An 11,978-nucleotide genomic window follows, 5' to 3' on the forward strand; every position below is an offset into this window, starting at 1 on the left:
GGATTTGATCAGGTGCTCAACAGCTTATCAACTTTCTCTATCCAGATATAGCCTGACAGTCAAAAAAGGCTTCTGTTTATCCTAACACTTATTAAAATGTTTATTAATAATTTTGAAGGTCATTTTTTTGGGCTTTCATTATTCAGCAATTATTCACTGCCCCTCACCCCCAGGTTAGTTATCACAGGCCACTGACTTTGGGATTGGGTTGGCCAATATGCACAGCATTTTTAAACACACTCACAGACTTTGTCTTAGTTTGAAGTTATCTTAACTTTTCTTTCTTTCTTTCTTTTGGTAGAGCTGGGGCAAAATCCAGGGCCTCACACATACAATGCCCTACCACTGGGTTCCCTCAGCAGACCCTCCTGAGCTACCTGAATCCACCATGAGAAAAGCATGGCTCACCCAGTCCCTTTGCATTCTGGCTAGAGTCCAATATAAATGCTCTCACAACAGACACAGGATCATCAACCAAGCGAAGTCTGCATAGACTGAACCTGGGTTGATAGCAGACCTGCTTCTATTAAGTAGTGGCTGGTTGAAGGGTTCATCATACAGCATTATTATGGCAACAGTGGACTGTACATGGTATGCTGGTGGGAGTTGAAAGATGGCCCCTGGGAGATTTCCCAGGTCATTTATTTAGGTCTATTTAACCTAGAGAGGTGGAGAGGATCTCCAGAGATTCAGGGACATAAGGAGTCCTAAGCTCTGACTAACACATTTTGTTTGAAGATAGGCAGGCCACTCTTCCTCTCTGGATTTTGTTTTAATTTAGATAGAAGAGATCTGATCTATATCATAAAGGCAAGTAGGCCAAAGGAGTTCACTGAGGTGTATTAAGGATGGTTACCTTGAGCACCTCAAATACGGAGGATGCTCTCAGGCACAGTATGAAAGTTCTGTGACTGATTATTGATGTATGCCACAAGCACAGATGTGTGTGTGTGTGTGTGTGTGTGTGTGTGTGTGTGTGTGCTTGTGTGTATGTCCTTCTCTTGCCTACATTTTTACATCTGAGACTCTAGGGGTCTAAGAAGTCAGCCAGTTGTCCCTTTGTCCTTGTATTTGAGTCAGGGAGAAATTGGATCTCCTGTGAAAGAATAGGAAAGAACAAGAGGGACCAGAGTTCACAGACAGGATGAGGGTAGGGTGACCATTTTGTGACATTCCTTGCATTTCTTCAGCAGAGGGTCTATGGAGAGCTGCAGCTGTGATGGTGAGGCTGGTGGGTCGCTTGGCACACACAGGCCTCTGCTCAACAAATTGTGCAAAATCTAAGCCAACAAAGACTGAGACTTTAAGAATTAAAACTGAATCAGGAATATTCAAAGGTGGTGAGGGGAGCTGGCATATTTGGTTCCTTTAAGGGCAGGTGCAAGTTCTCACAATGGAGTGAGAACCATTTAGTCAACTCAGCAAAACTGCCAAACCTGTGGCCAATCAGAGTTCAGCTAGAATCACTGCAGAGGCACCCAGTTCCCCATTTGCCCAGGCAGTGTGCATCAAGAAATGTAATTGACTGCTCCAGGTGCTGGTTTTGAAAGTGCCCCCTCCTTTTAAAAAATGTGCTTACACCTCGCACCAGAGCTCATTCTGCAACTTTTGGGTTAATCACTGAGCATCCCATTTTAAAGCAACTTAGAGAATATATATTCAAAGCTTAGTCTGTGCATAGGGTGGCTGTCAAAAAGGTATGCTAATCCTTTCCTGTGGGTGAAAAAATAAAATTGGCCTGAAGTTTGCCATAAGATGAAGAAACTCAGAGATCCCACTCTTCAGCCTTCAGATGGACCACCTGCTTGCAAACTGTCCCTGCTTTTTCTTCTGAGTCCTGCTTAGTCAGTGTGCCACCCTCGAGTGGGGCATGGTGTACCTTGTTTGTTTCTGCAGGTCTGGATCCGAACAGGATGCCTGGCTCATGGGAATATCTGGAAAGTGATTTGCTGGTGGAATGAATACTGGCCAGGGCAGCTGTGCCTAGGCCTCACGCAGGTCTGGGGACAGCATAAAGCAGAAGAAAGAAATAAAAGCCCATCCTGCTATTTCTTTGACTGGTGGTGGTGGTAGAGTGCAGGTGATGTTGGGTGAGTAAGCATGAAGATGGAGAATGGGGATGTCATGACCAGTGGGTTTTTCAGAGGAACAATAGGCAGGATCAAGAATATCAATCAAACACCTACTGTGTAGCAGACACTTTTAAATTAAGATTCTATAAATTGTTCAATTAGAGTCCCTAATCTCAACAAGTTTACGTTCTTTAGTGAAAAACTTTAAACATCATTTATTGACCCTTAGTTCACACACAGGCACTCTATCAAACATTTTACTGGTATGAACTAGTTTGCTCTTAGTAACATCTCTGTGAGTTCCTACTGATATTCTTCCCAAGTAATGGACCATGAGACTACAGTCCACTGAGATAAAACAATTTGCCAAAGGTCTCTCAAACCTAAGTCTGTATCACTTTGTCAGGAGGGGACTTGGTGCTGCATGAGGGCCAGTGAAGCACCTACAGCAGGAACAGGCAGTGTCTCCAGCTGTCCTGTGGGAGCAGACCATGGGCCTGGCACTGTCCGCCATAGTTCTAGCACCTGTCCTCAGTCCACTCGCTCATCCCACCTGTGCCCACATCATGTATGCATCTTCACACCCGAGCTGCTTCCCCTTTATGTGGTTGAAACTCTTTGCAACCTGCAAGCCTGCTTTCTCTGGCCAGGAGCAGTCATAGCCAGGAAATATGGTGGTAAAGTGCAGCCTACATCATTGTTGGTGGGTACTAAGATCTGTGTGTCACTGAAATAGTGTTGACCCACGAACTACACCAAAGGATCCTGTAGTTCCAAAGCAGTCACATGAACTCTCTCCTGGTGAGCACTGTCAGCTTGACTGGTGGCTTCTCTGGCTGCTTGTCACCATGCAGTCCAAATCACATTCAGCTCTCTGACTTTGAGCTGCTGGCTTGGCTATGACAGAGGACCCCAGGAGCTGCAGGACAAGGCCATTCCGGACCAGCCTGGATGGAAGAAGGATGGACCAGGTCACCAGAAGGACTGGCCGTGCTGCTGCCTGGGGCTAGTGGGGAGATGCACACCCACGCAGAGCAAGGTGTCTAGCTGGAGGGAGAAGCAATAGAGAGACGGCAGGAGAAGAACTGAACCAAGTGCTAAGAGCCTGAGCCAGAAGGACAATAGTTTGGAGCTTGCCAAGGTCACTCCAGGTGGCCTGAAGTTCTCTTTCTCTGTGGCTGAGTCCCATCCCTGTGAAAACAGGCAGAAGTACTTCATTTGCACAGCATGGGAGAATATATTGGAGACACAGGGTTCCAGAAATCCTTGCAGTTAACTGAGCATTCAGTGTGTCCCCTCTGGGACAATACTTGGCATGCTGCCCACTGGTGTCCTGTTAGCAGGTCTCCCTGTGTTCTTCTCAGGTGCTTTTGTCAGGATGTCCTGGTGGTATCTGTGACACCCTAAGTGGGCAGCTGAGTATTGGGAACTTGCTTGAGCAGGACTCTGAAGGAGCCTGGCCCATCCGCCTTCCATTCTGTATCTGTGTGGAGGTCTCCTCCTGCTGGAGCACCTTGCCTCTTGTAACACTGAATCAGAGCTCCCCTAAAGCTTCCCAGTTCCTCCCAGGTCTGTCTAAATGGCACCCTCACCTAGCCCAGGAAAAGAAAACAGAATGCATCCTGAGACAGAGGGATAGAGGAGTGATCACCTGCACCAGACAGTAAAGTTCTACCATGAACATGGGGGAAGGCCACTGGCCTCCTTTCTGGCTGTGTTTAGGCAGGGTGGGCTTTGATGTCTGAGGGTGTGGGTCAGGCTCCAGCAGCCAGAGGGGCCTGATAGCCTTGAATCTGAGTTCAGGCTTAGCACCAGTATTCTGAGGCCAGTGTGCTGGCACTCGCCACTGTCCTGACATTCCAGGCTGGAGTCTGGTATTGCTGACCATATGGTCATTTTGCACTTGTCCTCATCTGCTCCATCTTTGAACCTGCCCTGAAAGTGAGCTCTTGTGTGAGCAGCACAGATCCAGCAGGCAGGTGCACTGTTCCCTGGGGGCAGGTCATTGCTGCTTGGCCATCAGGGAGTTAGAGGACAATGTCCATGCCTTCCCTAAGAACAAGGACCAGGCTTTTCCCTCCACAGGGTGGCTGGACTTCCCCTGGCAAGTCACAATGGGGCCAGGGTAACACTGGTCAGCTCAGACCCAGGTGCTGCGAAGGTGTCTGGGAAGGGGCTCAAGCCCTGTCACCTGAACTGCAGTGCAGGATGCTGAATGGACATAACTGCCAGCAGTCTCTGAACAGCCAGAGCACGCAGTGGATGTCCCACACACTGTTCCTCCTGTCAAGGAATTGACCAGAGGATGAGGCACCTGGGTGGCGCTGAAGGTAAGGACCTGGGGAAGGCTCCATCTGGAGTATCCTCAGGAGCCAGCTCCCAGGTCCTGGGAACCCTTCACCTAGGGGCATTCCACCCCAGGGTCTAGGATGTGAGGTCTTGGAATCCCGCAGGAGGACAACATCTCCTCCTCCTCTGCATAGAACCCAGACTGTGCTGTCAGGTCTGTGAGGAGACCTCCCAGGCAGCTTCCGGTCTCCTGTCACTCTTCCTCTGGAGGCCCAGTGGGCTTCACCTGCACTGACAGGGTATGGGCACTCCCACCTCTTGTCAGCTCACCTTCCCAGCACCCTCTCTAGGTGTGGGCTGCAACATGTGATGTGCAAGTGGCTTTTCCTTAGGAACCCTTTCTTGTTTGGGGTGCTTCACACAGCTGAGGTACCTGCCAATCAAGAATAGGCAACTTGGAGAAAAGCCTTCCACGGAAGCCAGCACCATGTTCAGAAATCATCCAAGAATGACAAGGAACCCAAGGCAGGAGGCTCAGAAGTCACAGGCCACTCACCACAGCAGAACAGAAGGCACTGCTTTCCTAAGGTTTAGACTCTTGAATGGACACTGCACATTGCCTCTCTTGAGGGACAAGGCTCAGATGAATGTTGACCAAAGTCCACCCTATAAGTCAGAGTGTGAGTTCTCCAGGACCGGTCTGGCCTTGAGCCTTCTGGTGATTATTTGTTCCATCTTGTTTGGGGACTAGTGGTTGGGGACACCTGGGCAGAAGTTCTCAGGACTGCTGTCCTTCTGGGCAGCTAGGTGAAGTATCTGCTCCACGAGTCTTCTGACTCAAAAGCTCATGCCTCATTGGAGTCACCTTTCCCTGTTACTTGGGAGTCTGTGTGCTTACAGGTTCAATGCCACCAAGCCTATCTCCCTCAGTTCCCACTGCTCTTCACCAGGAGAGCCCCAGGCTGAGGGCACCAGTCTCAAAGCAAACCAAAGCCCAAAGGCAGGTTTGTGGAGGCAGAGTTGGCCAAAAATCTGCACCAAGTAGGGGATGTGGACACCCAAAGCCCCGACATTGCTGGGGACTGTGAACCTGGACTTCATCCCCATTTCTGCCTGGCCCCTTTCGGACCCTCTTTGGTTCCCTCCTGTTCCCACCAGTCCAAGGAGACCGATAACCACTCTTCTTTCACTGTCTCTTGATGGAATTCCTCCTTTCCCATTCCTGGTGTTCTGCAAAGCTGCCAGGCTGAGCCATTTTGCCCGTCTCTCTCTGCTGACTGCTGCAGGAGCCCTGGAGCACCTGTGTGTGTCCCTGACACCATTCTTGTAGTCCCTTTGGTGGCATCCTGGTCCTACAGCAACTCTGCTGCAGGCTCTGATCATTGATGGCATTCTCTGCCAGGCTTCAGGGCACCCTGTCTGGCCATCTCTCCTCTGGCCCTCTCTCCCAGCTCTGGGCACCAGCACTCTGGGGTTTGGCCTGGGCTGTTCCTCCCTCACCACCATTCTTGGGCCCCTTCTGAAGTCTGGAGTGCTGGCCTGACTGTGCTCCTTGGCTCATGTCCTGGGAGCCGATTTGCAAACCTGGCCTTATGCTACCTGTTTTGCAGGGCACTCACTGTCCCTCCTCCTGGGACACGAGTCTCAGGACCTGCTTAAGCATTTGTTCTCCATTTCTATGCTTGGTGATTTGACTTATTTTCAATCCTGGCTATGTCATTTGTTTGGGAGGTTAATTTTTTTTTAATTAACTTGTGGAGGTAAGTCATGGAGGATTTTGAACCAGGCCAGAAAGATGGCCAGCTGAGCCATTCCATGGGGAAGGTGTCTGGGAAGAGGCTCACCAGCTGTTGGCTGCTTACTGGGGTCTCTCGCTCCTTCCTGCATCTTTGTGCTGCATCAGCTCTAAGATGCAGCCATACTGATCATCTTTCCACTGAAATGGAAATTTCGCCTGGCGGAGTCAGTGGATCTCCCTCTGTGTGGACCTGGACCAGCTCAGTATCTGCCAGGCAGAATTACTCCTGCATTTGTGTCTCATCTGTTTGTTCCTGGGCTTTTCCCTCAGAAGGTATGGGACACCCTGCTGACTCCCTTGCCAATTCACAAGTTAAGAGGCATCTCAGGCATCTGAGTCATGAGTCACCCTTTAAAGATGTCCTTTAATGAGTGGAAGAGTCCTAGGGGCAAGTTATGCATCTTCTTCACTGACTTAAGAAATGTGCATGGTGTGTATGTGTGTGTGGTATGCATGTGGTGTGTGTTTGCTGCGTGTGTGCATGGCGTGTGTGTGTTTAGTGTGTGCAGTGTATGTGGTGTGTGTACATGGAGTCTGTGTGTTATGTGTGTGTAGCGTGTGTTGTATGTGTTTAGTGTCTTTGTGCATTGGGTGTGTGTGTGGTGTAGGTGTGGTATGTGTATGTGTGGTGTGTATGGGATGTGTGTTTGGCATGTGTGTGGTGTTTATTGTGTGTGATATGTGTGCATGGGTGTGTGTGCTTGACATGAAATTTTGTGTGTGGGGTGTGCGTTCATGGGGTGTATGTGCTACGTGTGTTTAGTGTGTGTCTGTGTGTGTGCAAAGGGCATTTGGTGTGTTTGTGTGGTGTGTGTATATTTGGTGTATGTATGCCTGGGATATGTGATTAGTGTCTGTGGTATGTGTGGTACATGTGCAGTGCTTATTTTGTGTGATGTGTGTGCATTGGGGCGTGTTTGCATGGGGTGTGTGTGAATATGTGGTGTTTGTGTGTGCATGGGTGTGTTACATGTGTGGTGTGTGCATTTGCATGGTATGAGTGTGATGTGTGTGTGCATACAGTCCTGAGTGCTTGAGGCTGGGCTACCTGTACACTGGGAAGCCCGCAGTGGATGGGAACAGAGATGGGTCCTCCTGCAGGCTCTGCAGGCCGTGTTCTTCAGTGAGCTGTCCCCCTCTAGGGGGGTGACATCATCCTTATAGTGGCATACAGAGGGTTGGCACAACATGCATTTTTGTCAGCAGCAGAGGACAAGGCTGCAGAGCCTAGTGGCACAGCTGGGAAGTGGAAGAGCCACCCTCTGGGAGGTTGGCATGGTCCCCTGGGCACACCTGTGCTGGAGTTCCCTGACTATCACAAAGATTGCATACCAAGTGCTGTATTCTGGTGGGCAGAATACTGGTGCCAGCAAAATAGCTGATGGCAATAATTATTGTTATCCTTGTTTGTGTTTGAATTCCATTTGCTTATAATACTTTTATCCAGCCTTTCACTTTGAGTCTGAGTATGTCTTTGCATTTTAGGTGAGTTTCTTATACACAGCATATTGTTGAATTTTATTTTATTTTTGATGTATTCAGTCAGCCTGTTCTTTATTCAGAGAATTAAGAGTATTTATTTCAGAATGATTATTAAAAAGTATGTGTTTCTTTCTGCCATTTCAGTAATTTTTTTCTGGTTGTTTTGAATATTTTATGTTCATTTCTTCATCTTTTACTCTTCTTAGAAGTTTGATGGTCTACAACATTAATAATGTTTGATTCTTTCCTACATCTATTTAGCCTGTCTACCCCTTCATTGTGATTTATTATTTCACATGTTCTCATGATTGCAATTGTCTTTATTTCTCTTCTGGGTGTAGATAGAGTTCTCTTAAATATAATCTATAATGCTGGTCTAGTAGTTACGAATTCCCTCTGTTTATGCTTAACAGGTATTTATTTATTCTTAAATTCTGAATGATAACCTTGCTCTTACATTAATCTAGGTTGACAGTTATTTTCTTTCAGGACTTTAGTTACATTATTTCATGCCATTCTGGCCTTTAGAGATCCAGCTGTAAAATCTGTTGTTTGTCAAATGGGTTTTCATTTATTGTGGCATGGCACATCTTCTTTTGCAACTTTTAAAGTTCTTTCTTCTTCTGCACTTCTGGAAATTTATTTATGACATATCATAAAGATGTTCATCTCTGACTATGTTTGTGTGGGATTCTAAGTGCCCTGAAACACGGATGTCCATTTTTTCCCTAATATTTGAGAAATTTTTGATTCTTCTTTCAATTTTATTTATTTTCTATGTATTATGAATGTAACTTTTCTTCTGGTGTGAAAATTATATGAATGTTTGATATTTTAATGGTGTTCTAGAGGCTTCTTTTTTTCTCTATTTCAGTCTGAATATGATATTTTAGAAAATTCATATTTTGAGTTCAGATAGGCTCTTTTCCTTTTGACCCACTTTGTTGTTTCTATATTCAACTGAATTTTTAATCTGACTTATTGAGATTTTTAATTTCCAAAATTTGTGTTTGTTTCTTTTCCCCAATTTCTACATGTTTATTTTATTGCTTATTTATTCTGTATTGTTTTTCTTAATTCACAGAAATGCTTATTTGTATTATCTCAGATTTCATTGAGTATTTTTTTATTCATCTTTTGAATTCTTTGTCTAGCATTTCAACCTCCTCAGTATTTTTGGAATGTTAGTATGGAGTTAAAATTTTTTTAAAGAAAAATATAAACACAGGAACTTGTCGGAACAGCTGGGAGAAGCTGCGGAGCCTTGGTCCCCACCTTGGAAGCACAGGACAAGGCCATGGATGAGGCTTCATTGAGGAGGCTGTAGGTCACCTGTGTCCTCTAGAGCCCTCTTTTTTCCCATGCTTCCCCAGTTCTCCCAACCAAGAAAACTCTTGTGAGAAGTTGACCATGGTGAGAAGGACTGTTCCCTTGGGGTCACTGGATTTGAGAGCCCAAGATGCTCCTCCAAAAGTTGAAGAAGACAAACAACCTGCTTTTCAAGCTACTCCTGACTGGGGACTGTGGTTTGGGGATACTTTCATCCTTTTTTGGATGATACATGCAATACTACCTTTATTTCCACCACAGGAATACTTTAAGATCAAATCAGTTGAGTTACAAGGAAAGAATATCAAACTACAGATATGGGATATAGCAGGCAAGGAGCAATTTTACACCATCACAATATCCTACTACAGAGGAGCAATGGGTGTCATGCTAAGATATGACACCATCAATTGTAAACGTTTTGAAAAAATCAGCAAATGCTTAGAAACATAGACGAGCATACCAACGAACATATGGAAAGAATGTTACTAGGAAACAAGTGTGATATGGATAGTAAGAGTTGTACCTAAAGGCAAAGGAGAATAGATCATAAGGGAGCATGGCATTAGAGTTTTTTGAGAATAGTGCAAAAGTCTAAACATGGAAAGGCATCCCTCTATTAGTTGAAGGTATCCTTCAAAAGATCCTGGTAAACTGAAAATGTAGATATCAGCAGTGGAGGAGGTGGAACAGGATGGAAGAGCAAAGGTTGCTGAATATTCTGTTCTGTCCTTGCTATCCACCACCTGTTTCTCTCCTTGCTGCAAAATAAACCACTATGTCCATTTAATCAGATTTTTATTCTCATCATAACTCTACAATTCACCTATTTTATTTGTCTTTCATCTGTGACTGCTTGCCGATTTCTTTATACTTTTCTTCAATCAAAAAATGTATAGAAAAGTCAAGTATATGACCTCATTTTTGATAGTACTTGCTCAGCTCACCACCACATTTCAGCTGTATTATAGTCCAGTTCTTAACTACATTAAAACTTACAGCAATCATGTCAACTACTCTACAAATTGTGTAAAAGTTAGACATAACACTTTTATTTTGTACAAGAGAGGAATTTTCTGTCATGCAAAACATGCTTGAGTCCCTGTAATCTATAGGCACATGATAGCAAAAGAAAAACAAAAGCTGGGAAAACACTCATTTTCACCTTACATTTCTAAATGGGGTTAATTTAATCCTGTACCTTATGTGGAAAGGAACTTCTTTGGTTTTACCTTTTTTGTTTTGGTGGAAGAATGTGCTGTAGACATATTATAAATCATTACAATGTTTGTGGTTTACTTAGGTATAATTCAAAGTGTTGTTAAAAGAGGGTAAAGGGTATTGCAGAAATGACAACTTTGGTTTGCTGAATCTCATTTTGAGTGGTCTTGTTATTTCAAATTGTTCCCACCTCTAGATCTCCTTGGCCTCTTATTTCACTGGGTCTCCTCTTCCTGTATGGTGCTTTATTGGCTTTTCCTCCCCCACCACCTCATGGTATGAGTTATTTTAAAATGAAAGGGGGAAACTAGTAAGTTGTCAAGTTTAACATAAAGCATTGATGTAACTTGCTAACTAAACTGAAAGATAAATTCTGCCTAATATCAAATATCACTTAATTGCTTTCTTCCTTTCATATATATTGTTCCCTAAAACCTCTGTCCCAGATTCTTTCATTGACTGTTTTACTTCTATGTTCTTTTCCTGTCTGTCCATTGAGTTTATGAAATGGAAGATTTTAGTGCATGCTGTAGAGTTTGGATGGTGTTGTGGTTTGTCTTTATAATTAAATGTATATCCTATTCACTTTCCTAGAATCACTCTCAATCTAAATTTGAGCAGTCTCCATTTTGGCAACTACTCTGGCAGTTTGGCACCCCAGTAAAGATTCTTTTTAAAAAGTGGGAAACAAAGAGTGTATTTTCTTAACATGTTTGCCAAATGTGTTGGCCTCCGAGGAACACTTTTTCTGTCTTAAGTTGTCCTTACCCTAAGATGTAGTAATACTTTAGAATATTATTAATTTTAAGTCCTATGGTCACGCCCTCTTAGAAATCTTGAACAAACATGGATTTTGTAAAAGTACAACAAAGTCTTCCCATGTAAATATAAGACCTCTATTTCTAACCCTGTTAGAAATAATTCTTCGATTCGTCTTTGTTGTTATTCATTGATTATCATTATGATAGGGTAGGTTGAGTTTGCTATGCTGCTAGCGTCCTAAGGTGATACCTTTGTTGGAGGAATTGCGATTAGGATAATTCAGTTCAAGCAAGGCTGAGTTTAGGACAGAAGCTTCCATTGAAAATTCTTTTTGTGTTGTGACACACATTTTAACGACTTCTTGGCTTACATGAACAACAACATAGGGATTTATCTACATTGAAAATTCATGAATTTTCAGATAGTGCCAACAATTTCATATGTCATGCTGGTTTTTGTTCTTAGGTTTTCCCCTCATTTGATTTTATAATTGGTTAGTAGTAAAAAAGCAGCATTAGCAAATAACCATAATATTCCAGTACAAAATAATGAAATGCTGTCAAGCTTTTTGTAAAAGTTTTATGTTAAACCTATTGTTGTTAGGTTAATGTATTGGTTGCTTCTCTTTATCTGGAATGTGTCATAGTTTTTTTTTACTTTTAACCCTCTTTAATCTTTATTCAATTCATTGAATTAAAGTTTGAGAGCTAAACACTGGGATTTTGGGGTTACAGACTGACTACTGCTTGCATAATTATATTTGACATTGTACAGAGAAAGGATATGACTACCTTTAGTTAAATCTGCACTTTATAAATATCAAAAAAGAGAAATGATGTACAAATTAATTTTTGTATAATCTGTTTGAAACAAGAGTTTTGTTTGCTTAATATTAGGACTTTGCCCCTTTTCTGTAAATCTCTTGGGATCCTATGGAGAAGCTGTTCTTATTAAATGCCAAACATTTAAGTCTATTCTCTGGTACTAGCTATTAATTTGGTTTCATATTCTACTTAAAAACTTAA

This window comes from Sciurus carolinensis, unplaced genomic scaffold, assembly GCF_902686445.1.
Source record: "Sciurus carolinensis unplaced genomic scaffold, mSciCar1.2, whole genome shotgun sequence".
NCBI classification, from domain to species: domain Eukaryota; kingdom Metazoa; phylum Chordata; class Mammalia; order Rodentia; family Sciuridae; genus Sciurus; species Sciurus carolinensis.